Source organism: Macrotis lagotis, chromosome X (assembly GCF_037893015.1).
Source record: "Macrotis lagotis isolate mMagLag1 chromosome X, bilby.v1.9.chrom.fasta, whole genome shotgun sequence".
In the NCBI taxonomy this organism is placed as follows: domain Eukaryota; kingdom Metazoa; phylum Chordata; class Mammalia; order Peramelemorphia; family Peramelidae; genus Macrotis; species Macrotis lagotis.
In genome coordinates, this window is record NC_133666.1 from 74,570,487 (window position 1) to 74,592,389 (window position 21,903).

Genomic DNA, 21,903 nt, shown 5'->3' on the forward strand with positions numbered 1-21,903 from the left:
CCTTATAGTCATGCCATCCTTGAAGCTCTGCAGTGTTTTCCCCAACATGTTATCAGTCTAAACCGTGGAAGAAGAGTCTTCTCACTATGCCCCAGTCTGCTTCTTCCTCCTGGGCCTCTTATCCCAAACTGCCTTAAGAGTTTAGCTACATGATTCCCTCCAAGAGCTGGGGGGGGGGGGAACAACAGTACCAGTGGCTACAATCTTGGCTCTAGGACCATGGAAAAGACTTTACCACCCCTGCCTGCCCCACCTTCTCCCTCTTTCCTTCACAGGAAGCAGGTGAAGGCTGGGAAGCAGAGGGTCACCTAGAAAGTAGAGGGAGCTCACTCACCTTTCTCTTCCGGCCCACAGATCTCTGTGGCCATCACCAGCAGCAGATAGTCTCAAGACTGCAACAACATCCCCCTGTGAGCTTCCAATGAATGTGATGCAGCTACAACCAGCTTTGGGGAGCTGGGACTAAGATTCTTCCAGAGACTAGCAGTCAGTCAAGTCTGGGCATGCCCAAGGCAGATTTGTTTTTAGTCCCAAGAAGCTGTTGTAATACCTCCAGTCTGGTGTGATTCTGTTCCCTGGAAACTCTGTTCCCTCCCTCTGTTTCTCTCCTTTCCTAATAAGCTTTAAGGGCACAGTGTTGGTGCCAAGGCCAGGCTGATGGGCTGAGGCTACAGGGAGTCTCAGATGACCATGGGGCAAAGAGAGCTGAGGCAATCCTGATTCTGTTTCCATGGATTCAGTAGATGGCTCCTGTTGCTTCCTCCCTTGCTCTTCTCCCCCCCCTCCACTCCCTCCCACCCACCCATCCTTCCTCTTTTCTTTGGCTTACTTCTCATCCATTCATACTGGCTTCAAAGCCACCTGAAAGAATTACCCCAACTTGCCTGAGTAGAGAAGGCCTCCCAAGTCCCTTCCTTCCTCCTGTTTTGGCCAGCTCCCCAATTCCTTAGGGGCTGCCCCACTGATGAGGCACTTCTCTCCCTCTTGTATCCTGAAAGAAAATGAAAGAACCCACAACCTGGTTTCTCTATTTCCTTCATTTTCTGGCATTTCCATTATAGACATGCTGTAGAATCAGGGATTTTTAGAGCTGGAAGGGACACTCAGTCCTGAAAACATGGTAAGGGAACTAGAGCATTCTCCCTAGAGATCCTGGAACTCTGGAAGACCCATTAGCCCAGAGGGTGTGGTGGGATGTAAAGAGTAGTGGGTGAGGCATCAGAAGGTCTAACCACTCTATTCCCAACTTAACCATTCACTCAATAGCTGGTGATCTTGGTGAAGCGAAGGCCTGTCTCTTTCTGGGCATCAGTTTCCCTCTAATGTCAAATAAGAACATGGCAGTTAGGGCTCATCCAAATCCCAGGGTGCCTAGACCTTTGCTAGGTATGGTGGGAGCAACAAGAAAAGTTGAAGATTTGGCTTCTTGCCCTCAGGAGGAGCCCAGGGAGGGACAAGACAATCACACATGGAATGATGATGGCAGATGAGTAAACCCTAGCTATTGTAGGGATGGCATCCAATGAAGGCAACTGTCAGCTGCCAAGAACACAGAGACTTAGACCACTGGAAAAGAGGGGCCAACTTCTCTGCCTTCATCATATTTCTAGTTGGTTTTTGTTACATCATGTACCCTGGTTTGTTAGGATGTTCCTCAACTGAAGAGCATCTCCTTGGGTTCCAGTTCTTTGTGATAACCCAGAATGTGTTAGGAATGTAGAGTTCCTAAAAGCCCTTTGAGTCATCCTCTTTATCAGGGGGGAGCTTCTTTTTTTTTCTCTTTGACCTTCTCAGACTATATACCCCAAAGTGAAATCTCTGGGTCAGAGACTAGAAATTTTCATCACTTTCTGAGTATTTTTCCAAATTGCCTTCCAGAGTGCCTTCCAATTATGCACCACCAGTCCTTCCACAAACGCTCCGACACTGATCATTTCTCTCTTCTGTCATGTTGGCTAATTGGTCAAGTGTTGAGGTCCCAGCTCCTCACCATCCTCCCCAGCATTCTAGCCCTGTCTTCAAGGAGACAGTGTGGGGAGAGGGGAGAGCCCTCTCTCTCCTTTCTGAGGCCAAAATAAAAGTTGTCTTTCTAGGCCCAGTTCTCCCACCTCCCTCCTCAGCCATTGATGGCTCTTGTAGGGTGAAGATATTGTTCAATACAGTCCAAGAACTGAAGGACATTTGGAAGGCTCTTTATGCTTAATTAAGCCCTGATTCCCTCTTTACTTAAACCAGATGAAAGAGCACAGTGGTCTGAAGCTAGATTTGCTCCTTTTCCCCTCCAAAACTTAGTCCCTTTTGAGTCTAAAGTGGGGGGGGGGGCACGAGCAGGAATGATTGGCCCAAGTCTGTCAGGTCGGGCCAATTTTTTAGCCTGCACCCAAACAGGAATCCTTTGGAAAGCATTCTCAACCAGAGGACTTGGGCCAGCAACCCACACAGGCCTCTTTGGGCTCCCTCGTATTGGATACGTCTGCCTCTCCTTTCTGACTGAAGGGAAAAGAAAGGACTGGACTAGCCACCAAAGGCTAAATGGCCTCATCTAAAGAAAAGGCTCTGCTGGAGCCCCTGGGATTGCCCTAGGGGGCTGGCCCCTCCTGCTTGCTGACAGGGACTGGGTGGCCCCCTTTTAGCTCCAGGCCCCAGAGTCCTAGTTACACACCGAAGAGCTTTTGTTGCAGTCACTAATTGCTAAATCTAAACACACAGTCTTCTGTCTTCTATGAGATCTCAGTGGTGTGCAGCATCTTCAGAAATGCCCCCCCTCACACATACACACATGGAACACATGTGTGCTCTCAAAGTCATGGACATGCCTCTCCATGCAAACCTACTTCCATGTGCACATACCGGATGTCCACACATGCACTTTCCTACACATGTGCACTGTCACACTCAGACATGCTAGCATTCCAAACACTCACACATATACATGCACATGCACACATATGTTCTTTCCATTGCCATTGATTTGGCACCAGTTGTTTGGGGCTGTTTGGGGAGCACTTGGGCATCCCACTTCCACAGGAAGTTTCCAACTGGGCTGATGAGGGGGCTCGAGACTCAACTGGTGCCCTATTTCCCGAAGATGTGACCTTCTCTTGGACCTCAGGAGGCAGCGGGGCAATGGGTGGCAACTCCAAGGGCCTGAGCCAAGTTTAGCTTAATAGGAGAGCCTTCCCATGCCTTTGGGCATCCAGAAATGGCCCGAAGTTCTCTGTCCCTGAAACTCTTCCAGGATGAACACTCCCTTGTCCAGGGGATTCACACTTTGAAGGTCAGTATCCTTCTCAGATTCTCTGAGTCATCAGTTGCCATGGAGCCCGTGGAGCCTGTGGAGCCCAAGTCTGAGCCCCATATTCAACCCAGCCCTCCCTTGGGGGCCCAGGGAAACAGCCCATTCTCAACCATTAGTATTCTTAGGACTTTCGATTCCCCCTCAGGCCCCTGGCCGGGGCTCCCATCTTCCAGAGGAGTTCTTTCAAAGTTATCCAATGGCTCAGTGAGGTGCCTTTACAACCACATCTGTCTGATCAGACCAGTTCCCTTGGCATCATCATGGGCATCTTTCCCTAGGCATCTGCAGTGCTTAGCCCAGACAGAGTCTGCATCCAGTGAGTTGGCCATTGGCATTTTGCCCATGGCTTCTTCCAGCCTTCTCATCCCTTCTGCTTGTTGACCTCCAGCATCTCATGTCCCCTGCCTCCTTCCAGCTTTGGGAGCTTCCCTCCCCAGGTATCTCTTGCTGCTGCTGCTGCTGCTTCTCTTACAAAGAGCTGGCACATCTCTGAGGCTTGCAAGTTTTAGATAAAGCCCTTTTCTTGTGGTACATCACTTGATCCTCTTAACACTTCTGGCTGAGATGGGTACTAATATTATTCCCATTTTTCAGATGCAGAAACTGAGACTTCAGAGAGAAGAAATGGCTTGCCCAGGGCCCCCCAGCTGGCAAGTGTCTGTCTGCATTGGGATTGGTGATTATTCCAAGGCCAGTCAGCACTGTGCCTACTACCCCCCCAAAGGCTCCTCCCAAAGATGCCCACGCAGCAGCAGCATGTCTTCTCGACAGACGGTCCCACTTCACTATGCCCAAGGCTCCTTGCCTCACCACTTGTGACTCCTACGCCGGAGTCCCAGCAGGCACTGGGCAGCCGGGCCCGACACAATGTATGGCAAGTGCTATCCCCACTGTAAACCACTCATGTTATTATGGCCTCCCACCTGCCATCTCTGTGGTGTCTGGCTTAGCAGTCGGATGTGGGCAGGTTGCTCCCCCCTCGGGCCCCCTCTTCCATTTTCCATTTCAAGCCTGACTATTGTGCAGCCCGCCAGCCCCTTCACTTTGTCCTCTAGCCAGGAGCCCAGCCTCCATTTGGGACACATGGAGTTGGTAATTAGCCCTGGAAGGAGCAGACCCAGAGCCCCATCTCGGCAGGCCTCTGCAACAGTCCCCCCCCCCCCAATCCCTTACCTGCAGGAACTCAAGTCCTTCAGCCCCTTTGGCTCATGCTCCCAACTTTCCCTGCTGCTTTGTCTATACCTATTTGCTGCAGGAGCTCTGACTTCAGGGCCTTCCAGGCCTTCTCACTCCTGTAGTCAGCCCCAGGGTCCATGGGGCCTAGTGTCCTCCCTGAAGGGCTCCTGCAGAGCCTTCCAGCAGAGGTGAAGTACCCTTAGCATGGCCCAGATGAATGGGAGCTATGTAGTGACGTGACCCAAGCCCTAAGTGAGGGATGGCAGCCTGCCTGACCCCCGCTCCAGCCCAGAGGGAGGGGATTGTCCACAGAATTCAAGGACCCCCCTCAAACCTAGGGATAGGGAGGAATCATTTCCTATAGACATGGGACAGCCCCCCTGGAAGGTCAAGTGGGTGCTGTTTAGTGCCCCTCCCTAGCTCCTGATCCTCCGAGAATGGAGGCCAGGCTTCCTGCCACCCTGCTAACAAGCTCCTTCCATTTCTACCCTACTGTCTGTCTGATACTTGTAGAGAAAAGTGAGGCACAGATTCGACTCCTGAGTCTTTGCATCCTTGAGTCTTTTGGAGGGAAATTCCCTAAAGCTTCCTTAATTGAGTTCGAATTTGGAAGCTATTGTGCCACGAAGCTTGGCTGCGCCCTTGCCAATTGGCAGGAGCGGAGCTGAAGTGCCATAGATGCAAACATCAGAGTGATTAAATGTGCCTGCTGAGTATAATTGAGGACCTGAATAAGAGAAAAGAAAATGAATTGATTTTCTGCGGGGCCAGAAAAACAATCATTGAGACCTAAATAATAGGCTTGGAAGCCCTCTGAAGGAGGAATGGCCAGCCCACAGTGACACCATAAGAAAATAGGAACCAGCCTGGGAGAGGAGGGGTGGGGGTGGGGGAGGGGGCTTTGGTTTCTCTTCTCATTTTTACAACTTGAATGTCATTGAATCAATGCACATCAAGTCCATCAAGCATAGAAGAGTCCATCAAGCATAGAAGAGTCCCAACCAGAGGCAGGCTTCTGGTCCCCATCTCTTCATTGAGTTTATGAGCCATGGACTTGCTCCTTCCCATCCCCCATCCCCCCATCAGAGCTCGGAGGAGAGTCTTAGGAGGTGCTAGACATTCCTACTCTAGTATCTCTGTTCAGTCTGGCAAAGTTAGCACTCAGAACAGTGGAATGGGAGAGCCCTCCATCATTAGTAGGCTTCACTCTACAACTGGATGATCACTTGCTGGACATATGGTAGAGCAAGGCCTGGATTGGGCCAGCAGCTGGACTGATTCCACTGGACCCTCCCAATTCTGAAATTCTGTCATTCTAAAAGGTTCCTTTTGGTATCAGATGTCTGTCTGTTCATGAATGCAGAGTTCAGGTCACTGATAAAGAGAACAAAAGATTTCCAGGTGGTTCATAATATTAATTCATAATAATAATAGCAGTTAACATTTATAGAGTACTTATGATGTGCCAGGCTCTGTGCTAATCACATTATTATTATTATTATTATTATTATTATTATTATTATTATTATTATTATCATTACTTCATTTGATCCTCTTAACCACCCTGGGAGGTAGGTGCTAATTATGACTCCCATTTTACAGCTGCAGAAAGTGAAACAGATAGATGTGCATTCAATGACTTGTCCAGGGAGGGTCACATGACTAGGAAATGAGGTTGAATTTGCACTCCAATTTGGGGGCCTTTTTTTTGACTCCAGGCTTGGTGGGCTATCCACTGTGTCACCTAGCTGCCTCTGCTCCCCATTAGAGGAAAGACAGATTAAGCTACTTCTGCTTGGTCCCAGGGGGTAAAACATCACTTTATAGGCATGAGTCACAGGGAGGCAGATTTCAGTTCAAGATAGAGAAAAACTTCTCAGTAACCAGGTATTTCCAGAATTGTAATGGATTGTCCCCATGTCGGTACATGATGATCTCTCTCCTCCCTAAAAGAACTACACAGAAGCTACATGACTATTCACCAGGGATGTTGTGGGAGGGAGGAGCTTGGACTAGAGGCATCTTTGGTCTTTCCACTGAAATAATGTGTGAACTCCATAAAAGGTTCCTAACACATGCTGTAGTGGAAGGATCACCAGTTATCAAGTCCAGAACTCTAGATCAGAGCCTCCTAGGGCCATATCTCTGAGCCCTACATCCCTCACCAGTAAAATGAGGACAACACAGTAATATCAAATGAGATCATATCTATCAAGCTTGGCATATAGATGTTTGTTCTTTTATTCTCAAAGAAGAGAATGGGAGGTGATGCCATTACAAGTACATGACCAAGCATCAGCCTCATTTTTCTGCTCCAAAGCCATCTGGGACCAGTGGTAGATATGAATCAGGACAAATGGAGATGGCCCTAGGAGACCTTGGCCTTTAAGGTTGTTATAGTTCCTGGGGGGGGGGGGTGAATAGGGATATAAAGGAAATGCAGATAATGTGAAAACAAAAGATATCAATAACTATCTTTTTTTAAATTTTTATTAAAGATATTATTTGAGTTTTACAGTTTTCCCCCCATCTTGCTTCCCTCCCCCCACCCCCACCCCACAGATAGCACTCCGTCAGTCTTTACTTTGTTTCCATGTTGTACCTCGATCCAAATTGGGTGTGATGAGAGAGAAATCATATCCTTAAAGAGAACAGAATTCTCAGAGGTAACCAGATCAAACCATAAGACATCTGGGGTTTTTTTCCGAATTAAAGGGTATAGTCCTTGTACTTTGTTCAAACTCCACAGCTCCTTATCTGGATACAGATGGCACTCTCCTTTGCAGACAGCCAAAAATTGTTCCCAATTGTTTCGCTGATGGAATGAGCAAGTCCTTCAAGGTTGAACATCACTCCCATGTTGCTGTTAGGGTGTACAGTGTTTTTCTGGTTCTGCTCATCTCACTCAGCATCAGTTCATGCAAATCCCTCCAGGTTTCCCTGAAATCCCGTCCCTCCTGGTTTCTAATAGAACAATAGTGTTCCATGACATACATATACCACAGTTTGCTAAACCATTCCCCAATTGAAGGACATTTACTGGATTTCCAATTCTTTGCCACCACAAACAGGGCTGCTATAAATATTTTTGTGCAAGTAATGTTTTTACCCTTTTTCCTCATCTCTTCAGGGTATGGACCCAGTAGTGGTATTGCTGGGTCAAAGGGTATGCACATTTTTGTTGCCCTTTGGGCATAGTTCCAAATAGCTCTCCAGAAGGGTTGGATGAGTTCACAGCTCCACCAACAGTGTAATAGTGTCCCAGATTTCCCACATCCCTTCCAACAATGATCATTATCCTTCCTGGTCATACTGGCCAATCTGAGAGGTGTGAGGTGGTACCTCAGGGAAGCTTTAATTTGCATTTCTCTAATAATTAATGATTTAGAGCATTTTTTCATATGGCTATGGACTGCTTTGATCTCCTCATCTGTAAATTGCCTTTGCATATCCTTTGACCATTTGTCAATTGGGGAATGGCTTTTTGTTTTAAAAATATGACTCAGTTCTCTGTATATTTTAGAAATGAGTCCTTTGTCAGAATCATTAGTTGTAAAGATTGTTTCCCAATTTACTACTTTTCTTTTGATCTTGATTACATTGGTTTTATCTGTGCAAAAACTTTTTAATTTAATGTAATCGAAATCATCTAATTGGTTTTTAGTGATGTTCTCCAACTCTTCCTTAGTCATAAACTGTTCCCCTTTCCATAGATCTGACAGGTAGACTAGTCCTTGATTTTCTAATTTGCTTATAGTCTTGTTTTTTATGTCTATGTTCTGGAACCATTTGGATCTTATCTTGGTAAAGGATGTGAAACTATCTTTCTATATACTTGTTACTTAACTAGGTAATTCCACTCTGTTTCAAGTACAGTATTACAATAAATTTTTTTTATAAAAGATTATTTCAATGACAGTTTTACCAATCTAGAACACAGGTAACTGGTAGTCTAACTAAATTGAATCAGCGGTAATTAAGGAAGGAAGGAAGGAAGGAAGGAAGGAAGGAAGGAAGGAAGGAAGGAAAGAATAAACCTCATTCAGAGTTCCTTAGTTATTTTACACACAATTTTGATAAACATGGATATCTAGAACAAATCACTGGAGCAAAGGAAGGCATATTGCCAAAGGGAGAATCATAGAGATTTCAGATAACACCAAGCAGTCCAAGTCACACCTGAACAAGAATCTTCTACAACATGGTTGATTTTCTTCTTTCCCTGAAGAGCTCCAGAGGAGACCCAACCAAAGTGAAATCTGTCTAAAACATCTACTTGAAGCTTAGTTTGGTTTTAGGGGGACAAGTAAAGTAGGCACATGATAAGAACTTGCTCCCCTCCCCAGTACATGCATTGCCTAACTCTAGGAAACTCCAAAAATAAAATAAAATAAAATTTGTACATGAAAGATGAGCCTGGAATGTTGACTGAGGATGGACACAGTGACCTCTGAGCACATCAAGATTGCCCATGATGAGGAGATGGATGAATGTCATCACTGATGAAGTTGAGGAGGACTTGTTATTAGACCCATGACCTCATAGCATTGGGGTTTCTATATCTTGAACTCTAAATACATGATCCTGTTAGACGCCTGTTGTGTGCCAAACACTGGGGATACAGAGAAGGCAAAACAGTCTCTGCCCTCAAGGAGCTTACAATCTACTGGTTTCCCTCAAAGAGTATACTTCCCATTCATCAACCTATTGTAGAAGCTGAGAGGCAACTTAGGGTAGTGCATTGGCTAAGGATCCACTTTTGGAGCCAGGAAGATCCAGGTTCAGGTCCCTCCCCTGAAACATCCTAGCAAATCACATCACCTCGCCATGCCCTGGTAAACTAACTCCAGAAGTTGTAGAAAAAGTGCCAATCTGCATTGGTAAAGGGAGTTTCCATACCTGGGAAATCCTCAAACCAGTGAAATCAGATCCAATCTCTGTACCTCTGCACTTTTTAGGATCACAGATGTAGAGTAAGAAGGGACTTCAGGCCCAGGGAGGACCCTGTAACTTGCCCAAAGTTACACAGTAACTGGGCTATGCAGGGCTGTGATTTGAACCCAGATCTTCTGACTCCAAAAAGCTAAGGGGAGAAGTGTAGAAGTTGCTTACCAGCTAGGGGGTCAGGGATGATGCTGTGGAGGAAGAAGTAGCACTTGGACGGGGGGGTGGGGTGGAGGAGAACATTCCAGGTAGGGGGAACTGTGTGAGCAAAGGTAGAGAGTTGGGGAAATAGAAAACAGGGAGCATGGAGGGAAGTAAGAGGAGAGCCTGGAAGGAGGAATGAGGTGGGCAGATCATGGAAAGCTTGGAATGTCAGCCAAAAGGAGCCACTAATGACTTTGCAGCAGAGGAGTGATGTGGGCAGATCTGTACCTGCAGAAGCTTATTCTTATAGTCTTTGGATAGAGGGAAGGCAAGAGTCAAACTGTGGGGAAACATGGTAGGGAACTCCACAAACACATTAAATCTCTTGCTTTTCCTTCTCGGTAGCTATCGTCACGAAATTCTCTTGAAGCTCCCACTGTATGGCTAAACTTGTAGGGGTTGTGAGAGGGGCTGAAGGACTGTGGTCTCCATGGGGAAACTGAGGTATACAGACAAGGCAGGCCTGGAGAACAATATATGACCCAGGGCATGATTAGGTGGTATGAACTCTGAGAGACATCTGAGTTGGGAGAAGGGAAGGAATGGAAAGAAGTGGGTTGGAACAGTCACTTGCAGTTGAATGCATTAGCAAATTTCCATTGAATTCTCCAAGAATCATGGAGCCACTAGGTACACCAGGTCCAACATACCACTGGCCTTGGAAGGTTCCCAGTGGACTTGGGTGGTGGCACAGTGGAAAAGAGGGCAAACTGGATTGGAGTGAGAGGTTTAGCTCCACCACCAGCTAACTGGGGAGACCTTTGAAAAGTCACTGTACCTTCTGAAGACTCAGTTTCCTTCTCTGGAAATGAACCTCTAAGGCTTTCAGACAGCTGCTACCTACTACTGCCTTTTCCTCCAAGAAAGAAATAGAGATTGAGAAAGAGACAGAGAGAGAGAGGGAGGGAGGGAGGGAGGGAGGGAGAGAGAGAGAGAGAGAGAGAGAGAGAGAGAGAGAGAGAGAGAGAGAGAGAGAGAGAGAGAGAGAGAGATTGAGAGAATCAGTCAGAAAAAAAGATGGATGGATCTGGGAAGCCCTGGACCTCACACACCTAAAACAGGTCAATCGCAACTGCTAGTAGGAATTGTTTTCTGTTGGTTTTTGTGCATTGTTTCCCAAAGGAGCCTAAGAGAGCTCCTTCCCTGCTATGGGTACTCTTTGTTGAGGTCACTCCTTCCTGCTTGCTGATCTGAATTGAGTTCATTCTGCTGAACTCAAGTCAGTGCATTGATGGAAGCCTTCTCTTTGTGAGTCCCAGTGCTAGGGACTGGGAGAGGGAGCACAGGGAGTACCAGACTGAGTCCCAACCTCTCTGACCACCAAGAGTTTATCATCTAGTAAGGAGGAGGGGAGATGCCAAAATTGGGTGTGGTGGAATGAGGACTCCACTAGAGGAGAGCTGGGTTCTACTCATGGCTCTTTCTGTGTCTGTGTCTGCCTCCCTCCCTCTCTCTGTGTCTCTGTCTTTGTCTCTTTGTCTCTCCTTCCATTCCTTCCCTCCCTTCCTCTCTGTCTCTGTGTCTTTCTGTCCAGCTCTCTCCTTCTCACATTGGGCAACTCCCTTCCCCTCCTCTGGCCATGATATTCCTCCCCTGTCACCCGAAGACTCACTGATCTTAGCAATCCCTTCCAACTGGAAACCCTGGGACCCTAAACACCCAAGTATAAACAGTGATAAGCAATATAGAATGTCTTAAGTGCCCCAGGGAGCTACAGAGCAAGAGCTCTGATTGGGAAAGTGTGAAAGGTGGTGACCCTTTAGCTGGCTGGGCTTTGAAAGATGGATGGTGACTTAGATTGTGACTTAGCCAGATGGAAGGGAGAGTAATCTAGTCAGTGGGGAATGGAGGCAGAGCTCTGGAAAGGCTCATCCAAGTGTCCAACTGGACATTTAGGACTCAATAGTGTGGAAATTGAAACAACATGGAAGGTTCCTTAGAGCAGTTGATTAACTTGGTCAGAGCCGAACCAGAACCTAAAATGGGGGTAAAAAAATGTGCACCAGGGAAGCTAGATGGCGCAGCAGATAGAGCACCGGCCCTGGAGTCAGGAAGACCTGAGTTCAAATCTGTCTTCAGACACTTAATTGCCTAACGATGTAACCTTGGGCAAGTCACTTAACCCCATTGCCTTCAATAAATAATTTTTTTAAATGTGCACCAGCTACTTTGGTGGGTTCCTGTAGCCAAGACATCTCTGGCTCCTTCTCAAAGCTGAGATTTGATGAGTGTGGTACTCCCTCCCAGCAGATCATTGCCCCCAAGCAAGTAAAATCTCAGCTCCTGGAAGGATGGAAGTCAGAACAAAAGTCAGAGACTTTTACCATCACCACTTATGTGGTGATGAGACACCCTCACTTAGCTCAGGAGGTCCAAAATGGACCTTTCAAATTGGACTCTCTGGGTAGAACCTTCCAGAATTCCAGATCTGCCCCATTACCACAATGGTCATGTAGAAGCTAAGGAGTTGGTGAGAGAGGAGCCTTTGGATACAGGAGCTGACTTTGGGTTTAAGGTTTGGTGTGTTCCAATTTACGCCTCAGTCAAGGACAGGTAGAGAACTCTGGGGAGGGCTCAGGAAGATGCCAGATCTGGAGGGGTTTGCATCCCTCTTTCCCCAAAGGGGACTGGCTCAAGGATAGCCTTTGCCTCACTGCTGCAGAACCTTCCATCTCCAGTTGCATCCACAGACTCAGAGAAGAGGCTTATGAGCTTGGAGCAGCCATCCCAATCAGAATGCAATTCTCTTTCATTCACAGGGAAACTAAATTTGTGCCTCTAGCAAAGTGGGCCCTAGTTCTGATAGTCTAGGAAGATTTCCTGTAATGCCAACACTATGTTCCTGTGAAGGAGTGGAGGGATCTCTGGCTACAGGAAGGACGTGGAGAAGAAATGTCTCCTAGACAGCTTTCTCTTGGCACACCTAGTGGCAGCTGGCCTCCTGGGTTAGGCAGTTACCCCAAATTCTTGTCCAATTCAGTCCCTGCTCTTGAGTCTATCATTCAAAGCCTTTTCCTAGCCTAGCCCAGACTCACCACTCTAATGTTGCTCCACTGGCCTTTATACATCCTGGACTCTAGTCAAGCTGGATCAATGAGCAGTCACCCCCAAAGGGAGACAGACAGGGCCAGTGTCTGGGGGGGGGGGTGCGAAGGCTACATTAGATGCTCTACAATGTTGCGGAAACAAAATTGCTTTCCTTTTTTAAAGTCCCAAGCAATTTTTATCGTTGAAAATACTTTAGATGAATTTGAAGTGGACAGCTCTTATTTTTTAAGCCAAGTGAGTTTAGGGACTGAAGAGGGGATATGTGTTCCTTGTCAGTCACTGATGAATTCAGTCGATTAGTAAGTGGCTGGGCCACTGAGGCAGGGCCAGGGAATTGAGGAATGCTGGTGGGGGCGGCCAATCCAGTCCAAGAAGGAAAAGAAATTATGTGTGTTTTTCAAATCTGTTATGTACTTTTTTTTTCAATCAAACATTTGAAAAAGATCCTCTTGGTCCAGTTTTCTTCATTATAGATTGGCTGAGGTGGCAGCTGCTCCTATATACTTCCTCCCTAACTGACTTTCCAGCAGCATTTGTAGTAGCCTGCGACTCAGGTCTCCCAAGAGCTCTTCAAGAAACACTACTTTCCCAAGGCCAGGGATACTTAGGGACCATACCTGACCTGAACTGTTTTCACCTCAGATCTGGCCCTCCCAAAGTGCTGGTCACCTTGGACTTTTGCTGAGATGCCTTCTGAAAAACAGGTAATGTTGCGGCCATCGCAGTGGAGTCTTTCCCCTGTAGCTTGGAGATTGAACTCTGGCCCCTCCATCTCCTCCATCCAAGAGCAAGCTCTCACACATATGGACCACAGAAAAAGTAGAGAGAATGGAGGACTGTGTCCCAAATCATGTTAAGATCAAACAAAAGAGAATTAGAACAGGAGATCCATGGCACACTTGTGCAGATCCCATGCTCTTAGTAGTTGTCGGTGTGAAAAGTACTCTAAGAAGCTCAGGGGCTAGCATCTGCTCCTCCTGCCCTTGCGCTATTTCAGTGGTATTCTTCATAGAGACATAGCAGTTGACCCGGGGAATAACCAAACTGTGACTACTGGATTTGGAACTTGGTTTTTGGACAGAATAGGTAGGGGATTGAGGGGAGAGTTTAGAGAGTAAGCTGGTAAAAGTTCATAAGAATATTCTGACTTCCCTGTGATTTTATTGATATGTGCACATGCAAATTAGGAACTCCACCCCCCCCACACACATACATCCACATACATCCACACGCTCGTGCCTGTCAATCCTGTGCAACTCTTGCCCATGACTTCTCATAAATTTATTGCTAATGCTGCTGAAGGTGTCCTTCCCAGTGGCACGCAGGGGTTACCTACCGGCTCTCCTTTACCCTCATCACGTTCCAGAGAAAGAGTCCATAAAACTATGGAATATTCCAAGCAGGCCACCTGACTGAAGATAGCAGAACTGGGGGCCCTGACACACTTGAGATGGAGCCTTGACCTCAGAGATGTAGCTTTTCCCCTTCACTAGTACAGATCACACCCCACTGTTCCTGTTCTCCTGCTTTCCTTGAAACTTTGAGGAAGACAGTGTTACTATGTAGCAAAATAAATGACTGAGCAGAATCTGTTAAGTCAAAAAAGAAATTCCAACCTTGAATGTAAATAGTTTTGATTTCTTTGTGTTTCAATGTTCCAAAAATGAAAAATGGAATGTTCTCTTGCAATGAAAGGTGAAACATTCCTATTTAACAAGTAGAAATTATCTTGGTCTGTGAACTCTAATCTGGGGTTCTGATATTAAAAGTAATGAGCAAACTCATCTTCCAGTCACAAGAACATTTATTAGACATTTAAAATATGTGGAATAAAATGAACAAATTTGTGGAGAGAGAGAGAGAGAGAGAGAGAGAGAGAGAGAGAGAGAGAGAGGAGGGAGGAAGAGAGATGTATTGAGCGATGGCACATGGATAGGGTTCTGTGACTATAGCCCATCCTTATGTTAGTGATAGCTAAAAGGAGCACCCTGTCTCATCCCTGTCCTCCAGGACTGAACATGATATAGATTCCCCTGTCAGCGGTGGCTGGGACCTTGGAGAGCATCTAGTTCAATGCCTTCATTTGAATGACAGGGAAACCTGGCCTTGAATCCAGACGTTTATACTCCCAAAGGGCACAGTCATCGAATCAGGAATATTGCAAATAGTAGAAGTGGGAAGCATCTCAGAGATTGTCTAGTCCAAGCCCTTTGGGCTCCATCTGTGGCCAGAGGCTCAAAGGAGGATGAACTGGGCCAAGCTGGTCAGGATTCAAGTGGGCACCTCTTCTTCTCCTATCCCATTGTTTAGCAAATGGTGACCCTCCCACCTTTACATTAGGCTTTCTTTCCCCTCCATTTCTCTTATTGAACTTATTGCAAGAGTTTCCTCACAATTCTTCTTTCTTCCCCTCCCCCTCTTCACTTCCCAGAGGACAAAGGAGTGGACCATTGTCAGGGTTTGGAACTTGTCTCAGACACTTGAGTCTCCATCTCATACACCTTACAAATCATTCATTCCTCTCTGAACTTTACTCAGGTTACCTGTCTGGATGATGGGCATCAGAGCCCTTGTATTCCTTACTTTGTAGAGGTATTGGGGGAAAATACTTTGCAAACCTTCAAGCAAAAAAAATGGGAATGAATGTCATCCCCTTTATTGGGGCCCACAACTCGGATTGTGTCTATCTCTGGAAGGCTGGCATTCAAGGCCCCTCCACGATACAGCTGTCAAAAGCAGCTTCCTAAAGCACATCACTCCCCAACCCCCTACTTATCACAAACTTTTCCTGCCTCACATTAAGCTACAATCTCCTCCCCGTGGCATTGAAAAGGCTCCAGGCTCTGCTGGGAGCCTCCGTAACTTGGTGTACTTTCTGTACACACTATCTTTTCCTGGACTCCATATTTCTTCCCAACTGGGTTACTTGCTGCTCCTCCACTGTGACATCTCTCTCTCTCTCTCTCTCAGTCTCTCTCTCTCTCTCTCTCTCTCTCTCTCTCATTCTGTCTCTGTCTCTCTGTCTCTCTGTCTCTCTCTCTCTCTGTCTCTCTCTCTCTCTCTCTCTGTCTCTCTCTCTCTCTCTCTCTCTCTCTCTCTCTCTCTCTCTCTCTCTCTCTCTCTTCCTCCATCCCTCCCTCCCTCTTTCCCCCCACCTCTCTGCTCATGCACAAGCTGTTCCTCTGGCCCAGAATGCCCTCCCGTCTCTCTTGGGGCCATCTAGTTGCTTCCTTTTTTGGTCAAGTCCTGGAATTTCATTGTTGGGCTGATAAACAACTTTCCCACCATTTTTGAGTTTTAAGAGTGTTGGTTGCCAGTGGGAAATGATTTGCCTAGGTGCACTTGCACTTGGGCAGTATGTGGCACCCAGGTCTTTCTGTCTCCAAGGCTTGGTCTTTATTTTATTTTTATTTTATCTTTTTCTTTTTTTCTGGAAAAAATTTATTTATTTTGAATTTTACAATTTTTCCCCTAATCTTGCCCCCCCAGAACACAGTCTGTTAGTCTTTATATTGTTTCCATGGTATGCATTGATCTAAGGTGAATGTGTTGAGAGAGAAATCATATCCTCAAGAAAGAAACATAAAAGTATGAGATATAGAAAAATTACATAAGATAACATTTTTTTTTAAAAAAATTAAAGGTAATAGTCTTTGGTCTTTGTTCAAACTCCACAATTCTTTCTCTGGATGCAGATGGCATTTTCCATCGCAGATACTGGGTCTCTATTTTAACTAATTCTTTCTTACTGGGAGGGAACCTTTCAATTGTGCTGGCTACCTAGTCACTAAGGTTAGTTCTTCCTGTTAGTTCAAGGAATACTAGTTCTTCCCTGAGATAAAGCTCCAGCTGCCCCACCCTAGGCCCAGTTTTGTCTCCAAAGATTGGGTTCTCCCAAATTAGGATGCTGAGAAAAAGCCTTACATTACCTATGTCACTTTGGGACAGGTATTGTGGAGACTAACAAGACACTGGGTGCAGAGAGGTGACACTGGGGAGAGGCCAAGGAGAGTCAGGCATAGATATTAGTGGAAGGATGATTTTCTCCAATAAATTTAGTCAGGGAGCAAGGGCTGCTTGTGGGTCCTCCAAGCCTGCTCTGTCTTTGTTAGGGTCACAGATGGGCTTTCTGGGATGACCAACACCTTCACAGTGCTGAAGTCAAGTGATCTGGGTTCAAATGCATCCCTTAGCTAGGGGACCATGGAGAAGTCATTTCTCATGTCCCTGATGCTCTTGCCCAGTTAGACCCTTGCTCTCTGGTTGTATTTGACCAATGCATAAAGTATACACCCTCTGATCCTTGGTTTCTTCCTCTGTAAAATGGGAATCATTCTTGCATGGCCTATAGATGCCAAGAGCTGGTAGGAGGAGGAAGCACTTTGGCAATCCTACCGTGCTTAGAAGTGGACAGAAGATCCCATTTTTCTTCCCTGGGCTGTGGGCTTTAGCCTGAAAGTAACATGAACCTCCATATACAGCTGGAGGAACCTTGATGCTGCTGGGGAACAGTGAGGGGGATGTGGGGGGGGCAGCAAGCCTTCCTGAGCCAAGCTCACCTATGGCAGGTCTAGCTGCTGCCTTCATCAGACATGTGCTCATCATGGGTACAAGATGGGCACAATCAGCTGGCCAGGCCCTCCCCCTCCCCCCAGCTCTCCCCCCCCCGCCCTTTAAGAGAATGGGCGAGCGAACTCCTGCCTGTGGACCTGATAGGACCCCTCCATTTCCAGCCCTTAGGATGGGCTCCGGCAGCAGCTGTTCCCCCTGCACCTGTCAGCCCATCTCTCATCCAGTTTACACACAAACTCTGCCCCCTCCTGCCCCCCTTCTCCTGCCAGGGTTTTCTTCCAGATGGCCATTCACTTATTCTCACCCCCACTTTGGGTCTTTGTCCTTCTCTTCTGATTTCTTTTCCTTTCCTTGTTTTTCCCCCACCTCCAGCACCACTGCCACCAGCCTCCCTCCCTCTGGATTCTTACGAGTTTCCCATCTAGTGGTTCTTGTACCTGAGACCAGGAAAGATGGAAAGGAGAGGCCGGGGTGGGGGATGGGGTGGCCAGGAGGGAGGGCCTCCCAGAGCATCCTGATGCTGAGGTGGCAGGGCAGGGGGGGGCAGCTGCTTGGGGGAGGGGGCAGGGAAGACTCTGAGGTGGGACTATCAGGGAAAGGAAGCCCAGGAAGGCCTGGAGCTGCCGAGGAGGCTGAGGGTGGAGGTCTGGGGATTTGGGTGAGGGGGGCGGGGGAGGAGGCAGGGGACAGGCAGGGCACTGGGAGGTTCCTGAGGAAGGGCACCCAGGGATTAAGCGGCCACCGCAGTCAGGGCTTGAGGTTGGGGTCAGTGGCCACCAGCTTTCCCATCCGAGGGAAAGACCCAATAGCTCCACTCTCATTCTGCCTCGGGGGAAAAATTGTTGGGGCCTTGGGGGGGGCTGTGGCCAGGCTGGAGAAGGAGGAGGGCAGAGTGGAAAGATTTTGGGGGGCTTCTCTCTGAACCCTGAGAACCAGGCTTTTGGGGAAATCTGAGCTGGAGTTACCTTTGCTTGACTGCCCTTGGGGATTTTTCTTTTAGCCTTGGTCATCTCCCCAAATCTGAGAACATCTTCAGTTTAGCTCGGATAGTCTGCCCCTCAGGAAGCATCACGGATCACTTCATTTCAAGACACACGAGTAACTAGCAAATCTGAAATGGGAAAGGACTTCATTTCCCAGGAAGCCTTGGGAGGAACCAAGGATTCTATTTCCCCAGCAAGTGTGAGCCCATGCCTATTACACGTTTTCTAAGTCCTCGTGTTGTGTAAGAAATTGTGTCAGAGAAGAAAAAGACAGACAAAGTCCTCTGGGATGTCCTGGCTGCCTCAGGGTTCAGGTTTGAGCTAAGCCCAAGGGAGGAAACTGAGACTTTGCTGGTTACCCTCAATCCGGAAATCCTTTTGGCCTTGGAGAACAGGGAGAAAGAAGGGAGAGTGACCCATGAAATTGAAGGCTCCCAGGGCTTGGGTTCCTTTTATTTATTTATTTAGTTAGTTGTTTTTTTTTTTGCAAGGCAAATGGGGTTAAGTGGTTTGCCCAAGGCCACACAGCTAGGTAATTATTAAGTGTCTGAGACCGCATTTGAATCCAGGTCCTCCTGACTCCAAGGCCGGTGCTCTATGCACTGCGCCACCTAGCCACCCCTGCTTGGGTTCCTTTTAACTTGGTCAAGCTGCCCTATGTCCTGTATGGATTTACAGAAGAAGATGCCCTCCCCTTTGGGGGTGACAGAGTTTGTGCCCTGACAGCAGCTGTTGGGAGGTAGCAGACAGGATGGAGAAGGAAAGGGTGAGGGCCCTAGCGGCAGAGGAAAGTGAGCCAGGCTTTGGTGGTGAATCACCTGTCTGGGACTCTCCTGAGCTATGTGTGATCCCAACTTCAGACGCTACTTTGGGGCCAAGATTTTGGTCTACGTGAAGAATGGAGACTTCCCCTTGGATGTCCTGCCAACAGTTTTTGTAGAAAAGCGGGCTTCAAACACCCATTTCCACTGAGCCCTCCCCTCTTCCCCATCCTGATCACCAGCGTCTTTAGTCAGTCTTCTTTGATTCCACTTGACAGCCATTTTAGCCTTTTCAGAACTCCAAAGTCAACATATTGAGTCTTCAAGCATTATTAAGCTCCTACTGGATGTGAGGTGTAGTTCTGAGTGCTGAGGGGGCTCAGCGAAAGGCAAAGAGCAGCAGCTGGAGGCCCCTCTGGTACAGGTATCTCCTTGCCCTCTCTCCTCCTCCACATCCAGTCTGAGGCCAAAGCCTTTTGACATTCCCCCTTCTTTCCTCTAGCACTCCTGCCATCTTGGTGCAGGCCCTTATCATCTCAGGCCTGGACTATGGGGGCCTCCCCACTTCAGGCCATACTCCACTTAGCTGTAAAATTGATCTTCCCAAAGGACAAACCTGACTCTGGCACCCCATATGCCCACATACACCCAATAAACCTAGTGGCTCCCTATCACCTCCACAATCAAATGTCATTCAAAGCCCTTCCCACATTCATCTTTCCAGTCTTCTTCCATCTTAGTCTTCCACACAGACCCAGGGGACCTGGTCTCCTTACTGATCCTTGAATGAGACACTCCATCCCCTAACTCCAGCTCCCCCCCATTCATGCCTGGAATTCCCTCCCTCCTCATCTCCACATCCTGCCCTCTCTGAAGGCTTAGCTAAAATTCCAAGTCCATCTTGATTGGGGGTCCACCATGGCCCAACCTGCCCTCTTTGGTCACCTCCCATTTAACCTGTCCAGAACTTGACTGGACAAGAGAAGTCATTGGCATGCTACTTCCTCTTCCTTGGGGGCATGGACTTGTTGGGGACTTTTCTTCAGACCCCCCCTTCCAATGCTTAGTCCAACACCTGGCTTGACTTGTCACCAGAGCAGCAGGAGTTCTTGTTGCTACTAATACATGCCTATCATCAGGCAACAAAGTAGAGGAGAGTGTAACCAGGGCTTCCCCAGGCCAGGAGTTGGTGTTCACAGCCAGTAAGGGGGTGTCCAACCTAGAGTGGGCTGAGGCATTCATGGGGATGCCCAAGCAATAAACAAATGCTCCAGTTCCTCCCATATGGGACTAGAAGAAGGAAGAGAGAACCTTGAGTGACCAAATCACAGACCATCTTGGGGGCTGCTCTTCTATGCCTCTCATGCTAAACAGAACCAAATAGACAGTTTTCTTTATCAGTCGGCCAGGAACAGAGGTCTGGAGATGGATCCTATCTCAGGTCTATAAGAGCCTTGTGAATGTGGGGAAGTGACTTGGATTTTTGGTGCCTCGGTTTCCTTCTCTGTAAAATGGGGATAAGATACTTATAGGCCTTCCATTCCAGGGTTCATGGGAACAAGATGCTTGGCAGATCTTAAAGGGCTATTTCCTTATGTAAAACCTTTTCAGTGGTCCAGTTTTACCCCTAGATTAGAAGTTTCCTCCTAGTTATTTCAAGCTGAAAGGAATCCTAGAGACCATCTAGTTTAGTCTCTTCATTTGACAGAGAGGGAAACTAAGGCCAGAGAAGTGATATTGGTAGCCAAGTGGCAGAGCTGGGTTTGGAAGCCTGAGTCTGTGTGGTGATTTGGTTCATAAGACTGTATTCCCCACCCCCACCCCTTCTCAGCCCAGGCTCAGAGAGGGAGTATAAGAAATGGCAATGACCTTAGAGATTTGGGATACAGATGGAAAAGCTGAGGCCCAGAGAAGGGAAGGAACTTGGCTAAAGGCGGCCAGCTGACAGATGACAGACCCAGGCTGGGAATTGAGGTGCTCTGTCTCCAAACGTGCAAGTCTTGTTCTCTTCTATCAGATTGAGAGAGTTAGACCAATGTGATCCATGCCCTTCCAGCTGCAAATCTCCGATCTCCTTGTCAGGACAGGAGGAGAAGGGGGAACTCTGGGCTGTGGGGAGGAGGGGCGGGCTGGGAGGGGGCAGCAGGATTTCTCTTCCCTGCTTGCCTGAGCCTATGTGGGAGAGCCAGTAAAGGAGAGTGCAGAAGGCTAGCCCTCCCTTCAGGGGCCTGCAGAATCCAGGAGAGCCACCCCATCAGCTTAAGTGTGCATCTGCCTCTTTCCACCAACTGGGTGGTCAGAGCAGGAGCCAATGGGAGGAGCCTCTCCCAGCAGTCTCTCAGAGGCTCTCTTGTCACTGTCTCTTTGGCCGTTTGTATCTCTGTCTGGGGCTTTGGAGGAACTAGCTTTTCTCATGACAGCCAGCAAGAGGCCAGACCAAGGGACAGTCCACCTCTGCTCACAAACCTCCAGTGACAGGGAGCTCATTCCCTCTCCCAGCAGTCCGTTCCCCTTGGGACTACTCTAATAGCAGCAGTGTCTGCCCAGATCACCTGGGGTTTGGGAATTTAGATGAGAAAACGATGGCATCTTGGTTCAGTAGAATTGATTTCCTTGGAAATCTTACAGATTGGATTCTGTTCTCCCAGAGCAGAGCTTTTAAACACCCAAGGGGGCTGGGACGCAAGCCATGGGGAAAAGGAGTCCTGGACCCCTGGGATGGCTGGCCTTCCTGACCTCTCTGGCTTCACAGCCTCCCCCTCAGCCTGGAGTTGAGCCAGGGGTGGGGGGACTGAGCCTTTTGAGCAGCTCAAGCTCCCCTTCTTCCTTTGGGAGAAACAGTGTGCTGGAGTAGGTGTAGGGCTGGCTTGGAGCAGGAAGGCCCTGTCTCTGTCTTGCATAGGCTAGGTGACCCTGA

The 21,903-nt window shown here is 47.8% G+C and overlaps 1 protein-coding gene and 1 long non-coding RNA gene across 4 annotated transcripts in view; one reads left to right on the plus strand and one right to left on the minus strand.

The window, feature by feature from the left end:
- LOC141502528 (uncharacterized) overlaps positions 1 to 758 on the minus strand; it is a 48,003-nt gene extending 47,245 nt beyond the window's left edge. The window contains exon 1 of the long non-coding RNA XR_012472581.1: positions 335 to 758. This is a non-coding gene — a long non-coding RNA (uncharacterized LOC141502528). The remainder of the gene's footprint in view (positions 1 to 334) is intronic.
- CITED1 (Cbp/p300 interacting transactivator with Glu/Asp rich carboxy-terminal domain 1) overlaps positions 1 to 21,903 on the plus strand; it is a 139,166-nt gene that overhangs the window by 99,361 nt on the left and 17,902 nt on the right. The gene's annotated exons all lie outside the window — the stretch shown is intronic.